Here is a 10112-nt window from a genome sequence, read left to right as displayed (position 1 = left end):
CTTCAATGCAGTGACTAGCGTGCTGTGTCCCCTTCAATGCAGTGACCAGCGTGCCCCCCATCAATGCAGTGACCAGCATGCCCCCATCAATGCAGTGACCAGCATGCCCCCCATCAATGTAGTGACCAGCATGCCCCCCATCAATGCAGTGACCAGCATGCCCCCCCCCCCATTAATGTAGTGACCAGCATTCCGTGTCCCCTTCTCATATACAGAAACATGTTGAAACATTTTGTAAAAATAAGGATTTCTTCTGCAAATAGGCTGACATCAGATCAGACAATTACCAAAACCAATCTCATCAGACACGTGATCAAAAAATTAGGAAAAATAAGGTTTTCTTCTGCAAATAGGCCTGGCAATGGCATCAGATCAGACAATTAACAAAAACCAATCTATATTATTCTACTTGTGACTCACACCCACCCTGAGCAGAAGGCTGATTGGCCATGGAGCCGGCCGCAGTGAGGGAAGTCAAGTCCACAGTCAAGTAAGTGTTCCCCGCTTCTTCACGCATTAAGTCACGATATCAGGCAGAAGGGGGTCCCTCTGCTCTGCTCCACCCTCTTCGTTACCAGTACCACCCTCTGAGGCCTGTCTGTGCAGCATTGATTGGCCGCCCTGCGGAGCTGAGCTCAGCATCAGCCCACTGCCCAGCTGACAGTGCCGTGTCTCAGTGAAAGAATAACGGAATTTTTGTAAAATCTTACCTGTAAAATTCCTTTCTCTGAGTCCTCTGACAGTCGCCGCCTCTTCATATTCATCACTATGGGGTTATTGACCTTTGCTCCGTAGGAGTAGCTAGGCAACAGAATATGTTAATATCAAAGCTTTTAGCATATCCCACCCCCAGGGGGTGGTCCCCTCAGTCAATACCCTCCTGCTTCCTGCATTCCTACCTCAGTTTCAGTAGCATAGCAGTAGAGTACATAAACAAACCCCAAAAGAGGGGCGGGGGCGGCGACTGTCGGAGGACTCAGAGAAAGGAATTTTACAGGTAAGATTTTACAAAAATTCCGTTTTCTCTTACGTCCTCCGACAGTCGCCGCCTCTTCATATTCGTCACTATGGGGACGTCCCAAAGCAGTGTAGACATGAGGGGTGGGAAACGCAGCCGCGCCTAAGGCAACGCAGTACCCACAGCAGAAAAAAAGGAACCTTACCAAAGGAAGGAAACCAGCTGGGCAACATGAAAAACTTGCTCAACAGGAGCAACAACCCAGGAAAAAAACAAATAACCTAGGGATAAAAACATCCCAAACAGCCAAGGGCCCAAAAATAAGGGACCCTAAGGCACTGCCGCACTAAGAACCTTGCGGCCAAAGGAAGCATCTGCCGATGCCTGAACATCCACTTTGTAGAATTTTGAGAAGGTGTGAACGGACGACCAAGTCGCCGCCTTACACACCTGGGCCACAGAAGCCCGATGATGACAGGCCCAAGACGTACTCAGAGATCTGGTAGAGTGCGCCTTCACAGGCATGGGGGGAACTCTTCCCTTCAAAGCATATGCCTGTTCAATGGTCTGTCTGATCCATTTGGCGATGGTAGAAGCCGACGCCGCCATTCCCTCTGGAAGGACAAAGAGAGAATCCGTCTTGCGAAAGGATTTAGTCGATGACAGGTAAACCCTGATCGCCCGAACAACGTCCAAGGAGTGTAAAGCCACCTCCTTTGGATGTTTAGGCTTCGCGCAAAGCGAAGGCAAGACAATTTCCTCATTAAGGTGAAATTCCGAAACCCTTTTCGGAAGAAAAAACGGGTTAGGTCGCAAGACCACCTTATCCAAGTGAATCACCAAATACGGAGATCTGCAGGATAAAGCTGCCAGCTCTGACACTCTGCGAGCCAAAGTGATCGCCACCAAAAAAGGCGACCTTCTTGGACAACATGGACAACGAGATTTCCCTGATCTTTTCAAAAGGAGCATGTTGCAACATGGACAGAACAAGGTTCAAGTCCCATGGAGGTAAAGGCTCCCTCCTCGGAGGGACCAGGTGGCGCACCCCTTGAACAAAGGTGCTAACCAAGGAATTAGACGCCACAGGGCGTTGAAAAAGAACGGCCAGCGCAGAAATCTGACCCTTAATCGTGGCCAACGCGAAACGCTGGTCCACGCCCGTTTGAAGGAAAGCCAACACTCTAGACACCGAGTATGAGCGCGGGGAATACCCCCTGGACTCACACCAGGCAAAATAGGCCTTCCAAGTATGGTAGTAAACTTTCCCCGAAGAGGTCTTTCTAGCATTGATCAAAGTGTGAATGACCTCAGGGGAGAGACCCCCTATCCTTCAGGACCTCGGTTTCAACAGCCAGGCCATCAAAGCCAGCGACTGTAAAGCAGGATGGAATATCGGCCCTTGAGACAGGAGATCTTCTCGAGGAGGCAGATGCCACGGAGCGTCGACCGCCAGATTCACGAGATCTGCGTACCAAGACCGGCGAGGCCAGTCTGGCGCCACCAGAATCACCATGTGCGGTTCCGAGACCAACCTGCGAAGGAATCTGGATAGCAGCTGAATCGGTGGAAATGCATACATCAGTCGATGCCACGGAGCCACTAACGCGTCTGACGCGTCTGCCCGAGGATCGCGCGTCCTTGCCACGAACCTTCCCACCTTGTTGTTTAGACGAGACGCGAACAGGTCCACATCCGGTGAACCCCACTTTACACACAACATCTGGAAGACATCCGGGTGGAGGGACCATTCCCCCTGGTCCAGGGTCTGGCAACTCAGATAATCCGCCTGCCAGTTCTCCACCCCCGGAATGTGAACCGCCATTATCGCCGGGACGTGCGTCTCGGCCCAAGACAGAATGTGGGCCACCTCCCGAGCCGCTCGGGCACTCCTGGTGCCCCCTTGGTGGTTGATGTAGGCCACCGCTGTGGCATTGTCTGTCTGCACCCGAACCGGACGGCCCTGCAGCCTGTCCGTCCAACGTCGAAGGCAGAGAGTTATCGCTCGCAATTCCAGAATGTTGATCGGAAGGGAGGATTCCCCCTCTGACCAAGTACCCTGGGTGGACAGAACACCACCCCAGCCCGACAGGCTGGCATCCATGGTGATCACCGTCCACGAGAAAGGGCGAAAAGACTTGCCCCCCGACACCGCCGGGGACTGGAGCCACCACAGAAGATCCCTTCTGGTGCGATGGCTCAATGAAATCTGGAGATCCAGAGATTGCGGTCGCCCGTCCCACCTGGTCAGAATCTCCGCTTGGAGACCCCGCGTGTGAAACTGGGCGAAGGGAATCGCCTCGAAAGCCGAGACCATCAATCCCAGACACCTCATGCACGTCCGGAGGGACGAGCACGGAACATCCCTGAGGGACTTGACTTCTTCCTGAAGTGTCCTGAGCTTGTCATCCGGCAGGAAGACCCTCGCCAGAACAGAGTCCAGGATCATTCCCAGGTAGGGAAGACGAACCGACGGGCACAGCGTCGATTTTGGAAAGTTTATCGTCCAACCAAATTCCTGTAGAGTCTGCATTGTGACGGACAGGTCGTTCACCAGACCCTGACTGGTCGCAGACCGAACCAGAATGTCGTCCAGATACCCCAGGACCGAGATGCCCTGGGCTCTCAATAAAGCCAGAACCGGCGCAAGCACCTTGGTGAACACCCGCGGAGCCGAAGCGTGACCAAAGGGTAACGCCATGAATTGGTAATGATCCTCCGCAATGGCGAATCGAAGGTACCTCTGGTGACCCTCGAAAATGGGGATGTGAAGATACGCATCCTTCAGATCGATGGAGGCCATGAATTCTCCCGGAACCAGGGCAGCCACCACTGATCGCAGGGATTCCATGCGAAACTTGCGAACGCGCACAAAGCGGTTCAGAGCTTTCAAGTCCAGAATCGGACATACCTTGCCCTCCTTTCTGGGCACAGTGAACAGATTGGAATAGAAACCCCGAAATCTGTCCCGATGAGGCACCGGAACCATCACTTCCTGGGCCCGCAAGTCCCGCACCGCCAGGTGCAGATCCTGCAAGCGATCCGGAGACAGCTGAAGATTTGAGGGAAAAAATCTGCTCGCTGGCCGAGAGAGAAACTCGATCCTGTATCCGGATCGAACGATTTCCTGAACCCACCTGTCCCGAACACGGGCCAGCCAGGGTTGAAGAAAACCGAGCAAACGTCCCCCCACCCCAGAACTGGGTGAGGGCGCCCCTTCAGGCCGCATTGTTATGGGCAGCGGACCCGGACTGGCCGGACTTCTGCTTACCCGCCCACGGCTTCTTCTGGGAGCCTTGGCCTTTGAAGGGCTTGCCCTTATAGTATGACCGAAAGGCACGAAAGGACCCCTGAGAGGGTCTAAATGAGGCAGTTTTCTTACCACGAATAACCTTAGACTTGTGAGTCTGGGGCAAGAGCGTGCTCTTACCCCCGGTAATACCCTTTATCAGAGTATCCAAAGAGTCGCCAAAAAGGCGAGATCCCGCATAGGGTAAATTAGCTAAAGTCTTGCGAGAAGCTTGGTCAACAGACCAACATTTTAGCCATATCAGACGGCGCGTCAACACCGCCACGCTTTGGACACGCGCAGCCAAAGGGACTAAATCCAAGTCCGCATCACACAAATACATGACACCCTGATGAATTTGATCAACCATAGCCAATGTTGTCGGCGGGGCAGAGTCAGCCACCAGGATGCGCCTGAGCACCTGCGTCCAATCCGCGACAGCCTGGGCTGCCATAAGGGAAGCAAAAATAGGTTTCAGCATTGAACCAGTAACCGTATAAGTATGGTGGGCAAGAGACTCTAATCTCCTGTCCGTGGGGTCCCGGAACACCGGGGTATCCTCCGCCGGAATCGCAGTGGACTTATTTAAAACTGCCACCGCGTGATCCACCGGAGGTGGTACACACCAACGCTCATCAGTAGTGGGCGTAAGGGATAACGCAGCTTGAACCTACTCGGCACAGCAAAAGGCTTCTTTAAATTGCGCCATTGTTCATCAACAGCGCGCTGGAATTCCGCAAAACAAGGAAAAACCTGCGATGATTTGCGTTTTCTTTGCGTCCCATAAGAGGACAGCAAGGCAGGAGGACATGGTTCATCCTGCAAATGTAGTGTTTGCTTGATAGAAGCAACCAACTCATCCATGAGTGCAAGCTCTTCAGACGAGCCAGGGGGAGAATTATCAACCACTTCCACCTCAGCCTCCCCCTCAGACCCCACAAGGTCTAGAGATGCATGGGACCCTGAGAAGGGCACCCCAGCCATAGCAGCCCCATCGCCCTCTGAATCAGAGGAAATGGACACTCTGGACCGTTTTGTGGATCGATCAGCCACCAGTATCTGCACCTGAGCAGCTAGGTTTGCCACAATAGTAGCCAAATCAGCCCCCTCGGGGGAAGCAGCAGCCCCTTGGCCCCCCACTAAAGTGGTAGGAAACTTGCTTTCCTGAGAATCCATGCCCCAGTGTTGTAAGAAAAAGAGGAGTACTGCCCCTTTAAGATCGCGGCGAGCGTAGCCCACCGCACCCACTGAACACACTGACCCGACCCCCACAGGGACAAGGAATACTAGGCAAGGAATACAGGAATAAGGGAAGGTAAAACCTGGAGAGGTCACACAGGCTGCTGCACCGATCGCTGTCCTCAGAGCAAAAGGAAGTGATGCAAGACTGACCGCCCTTATAAAGCCTATGTAAGGCTACACAAACATGGCCGCCGGCTGAGGCTGCAGAGGCAGATACACTAACATGTGGCCCGCGCGATCGCCGCCAAAATAGCGGCGTTTGGCGCCAAAAACGTCCCGCTCACCACACAGAATCGGCCACCACAAGCTTGTTGTAAAAAAATGGCGGACCACAGCAGCAGTCACCGCACAGTATGCCCACAACATGTCTCTGTCATCCACAGCATACAGCATGTTACACAGCCTGTTACACAGAGCAGAGTAGGAGAGCCCCCCCTTGCAGCCCACAGAAAAGCAGCTATCCTGACAGGGAGCTCAACATTATACACAGACATGCAGGGTCCCACAGTCCCAGACTGACACCCAAAACAGACAGGTCCCCACACAGAAATACACTTACCATCCGGATGGCGCACAAGCGATCAAACCGCTGCACTAAGGACAGGGAGAGTCGCAGCCAGGACGCAGTGGAACTGCGGTGCGAAACCGCAAATGGCGTCCAGTGAGGTAGCCACCTCACCGCAGCATCACTGCAGCGAACAGGGATGGGTTGTTCATATATGCCAGGCTGGGAAGCCACTGGCCCTGAACCCCGGGTAACCAGGGAGGCCAGCCCGAGACCCAGCTCCGCACGATCATCTTCATCAGAAGAATCTAACTAGAGCTGAAAATGAACAGCTAAGTAAAAGAAAGAGAGAAAAACTCCAAATAAAATCAAAAAGAGAAAAGAAGCTGAGACTGAAAAGCCCCAGCACAGGAACAGCCTAACTTACTCCTGAGCTAGACAAATGAAACTGAGGTAGGAATGCAGGAAGCAGGAGGGTATTGACTGAGGGGACCACCCCCTGGGGGTGGGATATGCTAAAAGATTTGATATTAACATATTCTGTTGCCTTGCTACACCTACGGAGCAAAGGTCAATAACCCCATAGTGACGAATATGAAGAGGCGGCGACTGTCGGAGGACATAAGAGAAATATATATATATATCCATATACACACCCAAAAAAGATGCCTACATTTAAAGTGTATATATTATTTTTTTTCTTTTTAACACCGCACTTACCCAGCCAGTACACCGCAATTACAAAGAAACACAAAAAAAAAAAATATATATATATATACAATATATATATATACACATATATTTAGTGTGTGTGTGTGTTTGTAATTGTGGTACATTTAATACTGGCTTGGTAAGTGCAGTGTTAAAAAAAATCCTATATACTGTATATGTGTATATATATATATATATATATATACACTTTAAATGTAGGACACCTTTAGGTTAGGGCCAAGAACTGTCCCTCTCTCACACAGTCTGATGCCATCACTCACTGTGTAAAAGAGAGACGATTACCAATCTCATACAGACACATCAAAAATTGTGTCAAAATAAGGATTACTTTTGCAGTCAGGCTGGCATAGTCACTTACCTTGCAGGCCTTGGGTGGCGTCTGCGGTGCGACTGCAATCAATAACCTAGGAGCCACAGAGAAATATACTGTATATTATTTACTGCCTGCACACGTAGTAAGATTTCAAGCTGCCGGGCCCCCATGTCAAATTGATAGGGCTCCGGCCCCCTACAGGGCGACCCCTATCGGTGGCCCCCCTGAGTCAACACAGTAACCAGGTAATATGTCTAGACTAGTTCATAATAGAGCAGGCATCATGTACAAGAATCTGTATGAGCAACATTATAGGTGACAGCCAGGTACAGTAACATTCATAAAGCAGTAAGATAATTCAGAATCTGACATTCCAAACATTAACTGGTGGTGAATCAATCATTGTCAGCTTTAAGCAGGATTCAGGAAACAGTTTGGAAGGGGCACTGAGCATCTGAAAGATTTTGGGCCTGTCTAATCCATAAACAATCCTCATATGTGTGTGTGTAGCTGTTTTCTGTTTTTAATTACGCCTGCTGCTAAGCCAGAATTATTAATAATGTTATCCTTTACATTTGCAGTTCCACGTGGCTCACACATGTTACAATCATTCAGACGTAGAAGGAGATCTCCTCAACAGCAGGGTACACCTAATGAACATTGAATCTTATCCCACTCTGCCAAAAATTTAGAAGTTTACTTAGGATGGGGTTACTCTTGATGGAGATGCTGCACAGGGCCATCTTTACCGCAGGGCAAAAGGGGCAGCTGCCCAGGGCCCTGTCAATCTTTAGGGGCCCAAAGCAGAGCTGCCTCTTAAGCCACAATTCGGAAAACCCCATTGGCGATGACCGCTGTAAATCTACCAGTCCGTTGCATCTAGACGGTCACTTTATGTGCACAGAAGCCGGCATCCGGCTGGGCCTGGCAACAGAGCCTCCGCACTGTGCTGAATGAATCATTGCTCTCTAGCAAGGAGCGAGGGGTGGGCGGGGCCGTGAGCTCCACTGACGCTCTGGCCCCGCCCCTTGCTGTGAATGGTGTGTGGCGGGGGCCTCAAGGTAGGAGTAGCCAGGACTGCACAGTGGAGCTGACAGCAGAGTGCTCCTGTCCTGTCCTGTCACACAGCCACAGCCACTGATCAGAGCAGAGCTGGCCAGGACTGGAGACACCGACCCCCTGAAACACGGCACAGACAGGCAGTTCTGCTTACACAGGAAATGTCATGGGCCATGTCTAATGCCTCGTACACACGTACCGATTGTCGGCCGTAAATATTCGGCGGACGACCGATCGGCTGATTGTAGGCTTGTTAGTATGATGCTTCCGACAGCGCATTTTCGGCCGAACAGAATCTGTTGTGCAGGCATTAAAATTTTTGTAGGCCGACACCAGAACGGCCGATTGTTCGCCAGTCAGTACAGAATTCGGCCGACAATCAGCAGATTTGCAAGACTGGGCATGCTCAGAGAAGAAAAAACACAGGGAAAGTTAACCATCACATGAGATCACTTCTGCAGTCGGCTGTTGTTGGCCGACAAAATTCGTGCGCAGTCTTTTGCACTTTTCAGCGGACAGAACATCCCTGGACAAAAGACTGCCGATCGGTCGGCCGACGATCGGTACGTGTGTACGAGGCATAAGTGGACAAGATGCAGGCAGACAGCTCCCTGAGAGAATAGTGTGCTGGGGCCGGCGTGGAGGAGTTTATTAAACCCTATCTACAGCTCCTGAAGGAGGAGAGAGAATCTGAAATCAAAGAGGCCAGGTATGAGAGGAATGACTTTTCCTGTGCACACAATACACTCACACACCAGTATGTAACTGCTCGTCAGTGGGGAGGGCAGCTATGTACTAAGCCTGTGGGAAAAGTTATCCCACCCAAACTAATCCCCAAAGCTTTGATTATTTCTCTTTGGATGGAGTAATGAAGGGTGAAATGGCCTGTCGGGTGTTTTTTCCCCCATTGGGGAGATTTCCCCACATTTCCTGTCCTGTAAAAGCAGCAGGAAAACTCTTCAAATAAAGGAAATCCTCTTCAGGTTTCCACAGAAATGTGTGTTGTTGCACTGCGGTGCCATTCATTTTTAAAGTGGAACTAAAGTCTAAAAAGAAAAACCAGCAGCTAGGCAGGCAGGCTCCCTATTACAGAAGAGACATGCATTATCTGCAATACAAATGAATATAAACCCAAATGCCTGCTTGCAGCGTTCTGTAGAAGTGTACACTGAGCTGTGCATGCACACGTTAATGGCGCTCCAGTGCACCTTATCAATGCAGGCGCGTTGCAGCACACAATAATGCATTGCAGTGTATTGCCGAGTTTAAACAAAAATAATACATGCACCTTTTTTTTTGGTGTATTTGGCTGCCCATCCAAATAAACACACATCAGTGCAGAACTAAAGTCTCCATACTAATTGGCTGGTGGGGGGGGGGGGGGGGGTGTAATGCACATGACCGCATTTAATCCAGTTAGCTACTAAATCCTGACCATTCCAGGCTGTGTCCAGAAGGATTTATTTATTAGAGAGCACGCTGCATGGCTCTGGGCCACCACCAGACCAGACACTGCTTGTTGGGCCTACTTTAGGCCTGATTCACATGTATGCAGGTTGGGGGCCCACATTTTCAAAGGCACAGCATCATATTCATTTGAATGAGCTGCTTTCCTGCAGAAAAAAAAGGTGCATGCAGCATTTTAAAATTTCAGTGGCATCATGCACCATGCGACTTACCTGCAGTTCCTTCACTGGCAAGCTTGCTGCATTTTTAGGTATGTGGGCCATGCATTTAAAAACACAGTGCATTTGCATCAACTGTGTCATGCAAATGCACTGTTTTTAAATGCATGGCCCACATACCTAAAACGCAGAAAGCTTGCCAGTGCAGGAACTGCAGGTAAGTCACATGGTGCAAAAGCAGGATGGATTTCAAGGCTACTGAAATTATAAAATGCTGCATGCACCTTTTTTCTACGGGAAACGCAGGCATAGCAGCCTATTCAAATGAATAGGATGCTGTGCCCTTCTAAAATGTGGGCTGCCAACCCGCATACAGGGCCGGACAGGCC

This window comes from Pelophylax lessonae (genome assembly GCF_965119305.1).
Source record: "Pelophylax lessonae genome assembly, chromosome: 7".
NCBI lineage: Eukaryota > Metazoa > Chordata > Amphibia > Anura > Ranidae > Pelophylax > Pelophylax lessonae.
The sequence above is the reverse complement of the archived record's forward strand: the minus strand, read 5'-3'. Positions refer to the sequence as shown.